The sequence below is a fragment of the Dunckerocampus dactyliophorus genome, chromosome 6 (genome assembly GCF_027744805.1).
Source record: "Dunckerocampus dactyliophorus isolate RoL2022-P2 chromosome 6, RoL_Ddac_1.1, whole genome shotgun sequence".
NCBI classification, from domain to species: Eukaryota; Metazoa; Chordata; class Actinopteri; order Syngnathiformes; family Syngnathidae; genus Dunckerocampus; species Dunckerocampus dactyliophorus.
In genome coordinates, this window is record NC_072824.1 from 20,083,775 (window position 1) to 20,094,179 (window position 10,405).

A 10,405-nucleotide genomic window follows, 5' to 3' on the forward strand; every position below is an offset into this window, starting at 1 on the left:
AGTAGTAGTATTATGTATGTGTTTTCAAGGTGTCAAACATTGAGCCTCCCCTCAGAGCACATAACAAATACAGTTGGGACCACCCCCGCTCCTTCATCTTCCGGATCATATTTTGTGGAATTACATGCTAACGGCAGACTCTCTCCTCTGTCTGTGTAGCAATTAAAAACCAATTCATTTTGTCTGTGACATATCTAAAGTTAGCTTAGCAGGTTTAAAAAGATGTTTTTCTTCCTTTTTCTCATGCTACGCCTCCTCTGATTCCTTACACTTTGAAAACCTCTGCTCCAGGGATTGAACAAAATGTACACATCCTTCACATCATACAATTTTTTAAATACGCACAATCAAAACCTTTTGAACGCCACTGGCTCTGGTATGATTCGGTTTTTGACAAAAAATTTTGTCGAAACTGTTGCCCCAGGTTTCATACACTGGCTCGGTTCTCGGACAATTAAGCATAACAAAGTACTGTAGTGTGTTTGCCCTGTGCTCAGTGAAGTGTGGTGAGGTTCAAGGCCGGTGAGGCACAGACTCCTTTGGAGACTCCTTTGCATCTGACATTTCTTGGTATTTTATTTTCTGATTAGCAAAAATAATGATGTCAAACTCACATTAAAGAAAACACACAGGCTGTATGTAGAAAGTCGTGGTGTATGATACATGTTTCTGCAGCATTATAATATTGGCAACATGCTGAAAAAACACAAACTGGTAGGCGCCATGATACAACTCAGTGCACACACTGAGCACACTCAGACCGTAGGCACTAGGCAGGGCTTGCGCACATAAGTCAGAGGAGATGTCATGTATTTGATCTGAAAATGTGCAAATTCTGCAATTTTTACTAAAGAAAATGTTAATACAATTGGAATCAATGGGGTCATGGGATAACATTAATATTTACTTTATGTTATCATCCATCCATCCATTTTCTATGCTGCTTATCTTCACTAGGGGCACGGGGGCATGCTGGAGCCTTTCCAAGCTGACTTTGGACAAGAGGTGGCTGCAGGTCACATATAAACAAACAACCATTCGCACTCACATTCATACCTATGGACAATTTAGAGTCGCCAATTAATCTAACATGCATGTTTTTGGAATGTGGGAGGAAACCGGAGTACCCGTAGAAAACCCACACATGCACAGGGAGAGCATGCAACCTCGACACAGAGGAGATTCGAACACAGGTCTTCCCAACCTCCTAACTGTGTGGCCAACATGCTAACCACTTTTCCACCGTGCGACCTTTATGTTATCATTATTCGTTTTTTAATTTTTCATCATCCTCTCCTGATCACTCATCACTGCCAGTACGCTATCATTCTGCAGAATCAAGTGCTCAGACAGAGCACTCTACACTTTGGTGACTCACTTTTTATTTTATTTTATTTTGTTTTATTTTCACTTTTTATTTATTTTTTTTATTTTTTATGCTTCATTTTTTTCTACCTTTAGGTTTTTTTATCAGACCGCTTGGAACAAATTAATTACAAAAGCCGAGGTACCACTGTATTTATTTTTCATCTTAGTATTTCCATCCAAAGCCATAGTCTCCTGTGAGTGTATGAAGAAGCTGTCTGGTCAAGACCACTCAAGCGGTCTCACAAGCTGTTGCGCTTTGTGGTTATGTTGGCCCCAGTAATGCAACACGCATTGTAAATGCATTTATGGCTTGCAACCAGTTAAGAGGGGCCACTTTAGCTTGTCACTAATTGACTTTTGAAATCTGTAGATTCTCTCACTCTCTTGTTCCTTCCACCACTTTAGCTATTAGCACCTCTTTTCTGTGGTGATTATACTGTATGTGGTCACAATGCCCACTTGCTGCGATGTGGAGATGAAATAAACATGAAGACAACATAGTCACACACTGTTAATTGAGTGATGATATATGGGAGAACCACCTATGCAGCTGCATTCATTTAAATGTACGATTCTGCGCATCTATGTTCATATTACACACACACACGTACACACACACACCCAATGCTTGGAGGGAGGGGCAAGGAAGATAAACTGATCAGTGTTTCAAATTACATTTCTTTCATTGTCTTTGCCTCTCCCTTCTCATCTCTCAATCTTTTGTCTTTTTCTAAATGTTCTCTCGCTTCATGTCTTCTTATTCATTATTTCATGCTCTCCCCGCCTTCCCCTTCTTGAATCTCATATAATTATCGCATATTATGGAATTTAAGAAAGCCTGACCCCAAACAAATTAAGCTAAAATAAGGCTTATGATAGATGTGTGATCATTTGGTAGGGAGGGATAGGAAAACACTCCCCAATCTAATGAGCCTCAGAAACATTATACTGAAGTGGCAAGAGCAAATGTGACAGAATGACGCTGACTTTACTTCATATTAAAATGTCAACCTGTTCTACACAATTGCAGTTTGTTAGTTCAACACAAAATATACTCCATCCATCTTCTATACCGCTTCTCTTCATTAGGGTCGTGGGAGTATGCTGGAGTCTATCCCAGCTGACTTTGGGCGACATGTGGGGTACACCCTGGACTGGTCGCCAGCCAATCGCAGGGCACATATACACAAACAACCATTCACACTCACATACAGTACCTATGGACAATCTAGAGTCGCCAATTAACCTAACATGCATGTTTTTGGATGTGGAAAAACCGGAGTAACGGAGAAAACCCACGCACGGGGAGAACATGCAAACTCCACACAGAAATGCCTAAGGGAGAATCGAGAATCGAACCCAGGTCTTCCCGATTTCCAGACTGTTACTGTGTTGGCCAACATGCTAACCATTAGACCACCAGTGCTCTTTCATGTTTTCATTCTTTCCATCGTCATTCCTTTCCCCTCTCTACCCTCCCCGCCCACACCCCATCCCTGCTTTCGATGGTTTAAGCCGAGATTACAGCCAAATCGATGCTAATCATGTTTATCTAGACAGAGGGTGATCACAGGGCTGTCAGTATAGTTATGCATGCCTGACAATAGCGTACTCAGATACGCGCACCCGGTACACTGGCACGCTGACAATCCACATATCATGTCTTTGGATAACACATATGGTTTTCCCAACACGACAGTTTCTTTCTTTTTGTTTCACACTACAAAGATCCATCTGTTGATCAGATCAGCTTATTTCCAGCAGCAGCTTCTGTTGGAAATATGCTCATAACGTGCTGCTAAGATGTTGATAATAAAATACTGTGGAACCTCTAATCTGCTCCAAGGTCCATGGTCACTTTTTCCTATAGGAAATGCAATACAGTATCTCACAAAAGTGAGTGCACCCCTTAGATTTAATTGTGTAGCAGTACAGTCATCCCTCGTTCATTGCGATGAACCAGTATGAATGTGAGTGTGAATATGTCTATATGTGCCCTGCGATTGGCTAGCGACCAGTCCAGCGTGTACCCCGCCTCCCGCCCAAAGTCAGCTGGGATAGGCTTGAGCATACCACCGCGACCCTTATGAGGATAAGAGGCGTAGAAAAGGAATGGATGGATGGTTATAAACCCAACCACGATAAGTGAATTTCCGCTAAGTAGGATTCAATATTAATAAACTGATTGTTTTCGTAGTTAGAGCTAAATCTGTTTATGACTTTCTAAACCCCTGTAGTCACCTTTTCACTCCTATTATTCTTTGTTTACGCCACATTGCTCAATACTAATGCACAAGCTGCGGGATCACTGCAGGAACATAAGAGACGGTCACCGCTCATAGCATATAACAAGCTACCAAGCTAACTAGTTACCCTCCAATTTATTTTTTCCAAACTTAAGAAAGTGTTTCAAGTGGAGTGGGGAAGAAGGACTATGTAAGAAGCTAAAAATGTACCACTTCCACATGGAATTGGAGGAGAGGCTTTTTTCACTCAATCATGTTGGATATGCCATTAATGTAACATTACTGACACCTAGGGACCAGAATACTACATATGTCTTTGTATACTACTTGTATACTACTTGTCTTTCAATATTTTTTGACTAATAATAGACCATAGTCAACCACGAAACAGCGATCATTAATTAATTTTGAAAAAACGTGATAGAGTGATGGACAGACGTTCGAACCACAATGTAGCATGGAGCGACTGTATATATTTACTATCCACTGAAAATGAATCGATGATGATGTTGCACTGGCAGTGCAAGCCGAGCAACTGGCTAAAACTCAACTCTGAACACCAAACATCACTTCCTGTCCTCCACACGTCTGAAACACATTTACTGCAACACACGCGAGCACAAGTGTAATTCATGTCTTAAATGGCTTATTTTCTCTAATTATGTCTACTATATTGGGTAATACAAGTGTCAAGGTTACTATAGGGGTGTTATTTCATGTCTAGAGGGTTCTAATAATGTTTAAAAACACATTTAGTCGTAAACAGGTTTTTTTACAGTACCCCGTCAGACATTTGAGCTGAGGCCATGTAAAATATTCTTGGGTGTTTGGAATAGAAAATATATTATTTCGTATGGGAAAAATTTGAAATAGAAATTAGATATAAATGTAATCAGGGTGAGAAGTGTTTTCATTACAAACCCTATACAAACACAGCGGTGGATCAAACGCCACTTTTTCCACTGTTGGTCAAATTCCAAATTGTACGACCTCAAAAGCACTGGACTATACAGGTTTCACTGTAATGTCAACAGTGTTGTACACTTTCTGACCTGCAATACTGTTCCTCAGTGGGTCATAACCAGTGCGTAAAATGCCACAATTTAACCAAAAGTGACACAACCACAGGGTGCATCATGTTAAAAAAAAAAAAAAAAGCACCCGACTACACCTCCGGTATTGTATGAAAGCAGAGAAAGATGGAAAGATCCGCTTTAGTCAGGAGAGTGTTGGATTGCAGCAGAATAAAAGCCTAGCTCGTCAGTGAAACACTAAACCATCATGAGGTAGGGTTTGTTTTTTTAGTGTCTGTATCTCTCTGGCAGACTCCACGTGGACGCCCGAGGGTGTCAACTCCATTTGTTGATGATTGAATTTGTGCATGTGTGTGTGCATCAGTTGGATTGGGGAAGGAGAAAAGAGAGGCATAGAGGAGAGAGGAAGGTGAACGAAAGAGAGAGAAAGAAAATGCTTTTCATGACGTAATCTAATCGAAGGGGCTATTTTTCTAGTATGAAACCTCTGCTGTCCTCCACTAGTCTGCTGTCCTCATCTGTCTAAAAGCACTGAGTGACTCACACACACACGCATACCCTCACACACACACACACACGCGCACACACACACACACACACGCTAAGTCAGAGTGAGTCAGCCCAGATCTTGCTGTAGTCGTTCACCTCACTGATGAATAATGTAATAGGCAGAGGCAAATAAACCACTCCACTGACATGTGAACTCAGTATGGACCACGGTGATGAAGAACACGCCGCGTCATCCCCACACTGACATATGCTCAGACCAGGTGCATCGTATACTTTGACACCTTCACCATTGTTTGGAAGAACAATATTATTCAGCACACACCTCCCATCTGGACAATGACAAGGGTTTACTTTGAAGTAACCATTAAAGCAACAGTAAGGAAGAATCGTAGACATGAAGAAATTACCTTTTTGACCTCCAATCCCCAACCCCCGTTGAGATTATACCATTATTCTCATGTTCGGGCTTTGTGTCGTTGTGTGGCGACCCGAGGATGCAGAGAGCAGTACCAAGTGCAGGAAAACAATTAATTTTTTTTAAAGAGCTGTAAAGGCGTATTCCAACGATGCTTCCATGCTTCCACAAACTAGAGATGAAAGATGAAAAAGAGGGATGGGTGGTGGGAGGACAGGTGGTGGGTCGCCCTTCCGGGGGACGGCCGGGATGACAATACCGGCGGAGCCAGCAAAATCCCTCCGGGGTATGGCGGGAATAGCAGGTCCGGCGACGGCGGCAGGACCCCGCCGAGGGGCGGTCGGGATGGTGAAACCGGCGGGACCAGCAAGACCCCTCCGGGGGGCGGCTAGGACGGTGAGCCCGGTGAGGCTGGCGGGAACCCTCCAGGGTTTGGCCAGGATTATGAGCCCGGTGAAGCTGGCGAGATCCCTCCAGAGGTCAGCCGGGAAGGCATGCATGGAGGTGCTGGACACACGCACGCCGTAGGGATGAACGTGGCGTCTGGTCCCCAAACCATATCCTCCAACTCCTCTGGAGTGAATTTGGTGCACTCTTCCTCCATCGCCTTGCAGACAGGTCCAGAAATCACTATCCACAAGGTCCTCTTCCGGTGGAAGCATTCTATCACGGTCTGGCTTTGCGGCGTTGTGTGGCGACCCCAAGGATGCAGAGAGCAGGACCAAGTGCAGGTAGAAAGTTTATAGTTGCTGTAGTGTAGCAGCAGGAATACAAGCAAAGAGCAGTAAAAGTGTATTCCAATGACAATGTTTCTACAAAAAAACTAAATAAGGAAGTGACTCAAACTAGAAACGGATGCGAGTGATTAACAGAAAGCATGTGCATCCCTTGGCGGGGCGGCCCTGTGTCGGGGGTCGGGCGGGGGTTGGCCCGGGGCGGGCCGGGCTCCGCTCCCTGGGGGTGGGGGTGGCGGTGGGCGGGAATTGGCGCTTCCGGCGCGGGCGGGCTTCTTTCCGGTTGTGGTGGCGTCTCTGGGCCTGCCGGTTTGTGGCCCCCGGTACCCGTCTGCCTTTGTGGGGTGTGATCTCTCGCTGGTCTCGGGGGTTGGCAGTCCTCCGGCCCGCTGGCGCCGTGTCCTTGGCTGGGATTACCTCTCTTCGGCCCCTTGCTGGTCTTCCCGGGGGGGGGCTCTCTGGGCTGGCTCTTGGGGCACTGATCTTTGTGCTGCCTGCCCCTATGGGCCTGGTGGCCTTCTGGCGGCCGGGGCCCGGCCTTGCAATTTGGGGCGGGGCTCTCTTGGAGGTGGAAGGCGGCCCCTTTCCTTTCATGCATTCTCAGTGACAATTACATGCCCACACATTCCTGCACCTTTATATATATATGAAGTCTTCCTCACATACAGAGATACCTGTACATATGCACACTCACAGTACATACGTACTTCCCCACATTACTCACTGAGTTAACCAGGGTGTTATTATGTTGTTGGTTTTATTACAGCGACGGTGATATCAGCAGTATGACTGCATATATATATGTATATATATGCAGTATGTATGTGTATGTATATATGTATGTATGTATATATATATATATATATATATATATATATATATGTGTGTATATGTATATATATTTTTTTTTACAATGATGTGCATTACAGTAACTTTGATTCTATTCACTATCATGGATAATCATTTCATTACTACAGTTATGTGTGACTGTTTCAATGCGGTATCATGGTGATCACTATCATAATTCATCATTTCATGACTGCTATTGTGTGCGACTGTTTCAATGCAGTATTATCATTGTGATCACTGTCATAGTTCATCATTTCATGACTGCTATTATGTCTGATTGTCATTGACAGCTTTGTCATTGTGGTTGTTGATATTGATTTGTCCTTTATCCTTGTTCGTCTTTATAGTTGTCACGGACATTTATTTGCTGATGTCGTTCGGTATGTTTCTGTTGTTCTGTCACAATTGTTGTTGTTGCTGCTGTTGTCCTTGTCTCTTGTCTCTCTTTTTTTTGTTTTTGTCCCCCCCCCCCCCCCCCCCCCCCCCCGTTTCCTTTTCTCTTCTTCTCTGTCCCCTCCTGCTCCGGTCCGGGCGCTCCAAATTTGCTTTATTACAAGCATCACGGTCGAATAAATTTTGTATGACAGGGGAAGTGTATATCACACTTCTCTCTGGCAGAGTAAATCTGTTGAGCACTTGACGGCATTTAGGTCTACAATTCTATCTGCTTTAAAGGCTGGACAGGACAGGGGGAAAAAAAAAAAAAAAAAAAAAAAAAAAAAGAAAGCATGTAAAACAGAAAACAAGGCAAGGCAGGAAATTATTACAAAATAAGAGTCACACCACAGGAACTAAGCATAAAAAGGAAACATAAACACACTGTCACGCGGGCAAAATTACAGGGCGTGACAATTATAATCTTGTTGTCGCCTTGCCCACTCAAAACTGTCCATTTGGCAGAAGTACTGTGGAAGAGCGGTGTTGAGCTGATGGATACATGTACAGAATTTAGCTGATTCATTTCGTTAAACAGAACATTAAAATAATCCCATACTAATACCCATGAGGTGAAACTCCATCTAATATTATATTACTAAATAAAATTATTAAATATGACAAAAAATGTATTTGAATATGAGACACAATCACAGGGCACAAGCAACATTCTTTGTTATATTTTTTAGAATCATATCATGTGCTGGAAAAGGCACAAACAGCCACAGGGAGATGTAATACAACAGTCTGACTGTCTGCTCACATATTTCTCAGGAGCAAGTCGCACACACGCACACGCACACGCACACGCACACACACACACACACATAGGTATAGAGTATATAGAGCAGGAGAACAAGCGAATGAAGTGGCTGCCCAGGACTTCTGTGTATCAATAAAAACTCATTTGGCCCAGGAGAGTGATGCAGAGTGAAAGTGATGTAAGTTTGGTTTGTAATTAAGGCAGAACAAGAGACTTCACATGCCTTTGGCCTTTTATGTCCATTATCTGTTAGCGTGAGCACAAATGACAGTAGATGGGACAAGGATGGGGCAGCTTCACTTTGACTTGTGTATACTATTATAATAGTGGTGTGCAGTCAAAGCCAGCAAAGCCTTCTCGGCCTAAACACAAAAGCACCGACCTACATTTACGACGTACATTCTAATATTTGTTCCATGAAATTGTAATAATTTATTCGCAGCAGTCTATTATCTTCATTTTGTAGCATCTCTTGGCTACACTTTCAGATTCGACTCATTGGGCCATCTAGCTGGCCCACAATAACGTCAGTATTTTCCCGCCCTCTGATTGGTTGATCCGAGCAAAATTGTTGAACAAGCTGCATTATGACCACGATGGCTTACAGAGGAGGAGAAATGGACATCTCTGGTGAGTAGATGTATTTTCTTTAAAAGTTGTATGTTTTTGCCATGTTATTAGATAAATATTGACTCTGAACTGCTCCAGATGATGTTGTAGTGTAGAGGTTTGGAGTTGTCTGAACCCCATCACAGAGCCGTTATCTTTATGTGTGTTACATTTGGCTGAGCACAAGATTTACATGCGGGCACCGTCGATCACCAGTGGAAATTAGTGTGTGTGTGTTGGCCCGGGTCGAGGAGGACGGCTGCTTGTTGAGGGAACAGCTAGCATTGCTGATGTTATGTTTTTTTTACTTTGGTTGCGGACGATAGTAACCAGTTTTGCTTCAATAAAGACACTGTTGAACGGCCACCATATTGTCATTTTTTAAAATAACACGACAATAAAATAGTCAATAATAATTAAACAAATAAATAAATACAAGTGCCCGCCATGGCTGTACCATGATTAGATAAACAGGAAACAGGATTATAGGATAAAACTGGAAAACGATCCCCTTTCATAAGAAAACAAAAGCTCTATCAAAATTATTACAATGGAAAATACATCGGTGCATACATCTGTTTGATTGACATTGTCAGAGAGTTATTCATTTAACAATATTTCTCTTTATTATTGCAGTGGTGTAGGAAACTACGCTGCATCATTTGGTATTGGTAAATGTATACCGCAAAAATCACTTTTATTATTTTGTATACAGCTTTGGTATTGGAGCGCATTAGATTATAGTATGCAGGTGTACCTAATGTTATGACTGTAAGTGTATTTCTACTCCACGAATACAACTTTAACCCTCAAAGAAACAAATAAAAACAGTCAAGGGGGAACCAGTTTTTTATTGCTGTAGGCTTCCAATCTCACAACATGTAATCACATGTAATGATAACTATATTAACATGAACGAATATAGATCATACAACTAACTTGATGTATGGGATATCTTTAAATATTCAGCTTGTGTTTAGCTGTATGAAAGAGGCAAGGCATTACAAACAGTTGTACACTACTGTAAACTCCAAGCACAGTAGTAAACATGTTAGCAAATGAATACTTCTCTGACAGAAACAGAGCGTTATTATTGTTATCAAAGTTTCGTTTTTTAAATTAAATTGGGGTACCAAATGAAGTGCCAGCATCACCAACAGCATGAGCCCTCAGCATCACAGCAGGCAGAACTAAAAAGTGTGAGAAGACATTAACACCTCATCCAAATAAGTGCGCAGAAGACAAGACCAATTTTTGGTTTGTTCTTTCTCTAATTATGCGGCAAGGCTGGAAATTGTCAAGTAAATTTCCAGGAATGCGCTTCTCATCTCCCTTGGCTTGCCTCCAACCAATACGGGATAGGGAGGAGGTGCCCGTGCAGGGAGGAGAGAAAAGAGGATAAGGAGGAGGCTGAGAAGTGTACTGTATCTTTAAGACCAACT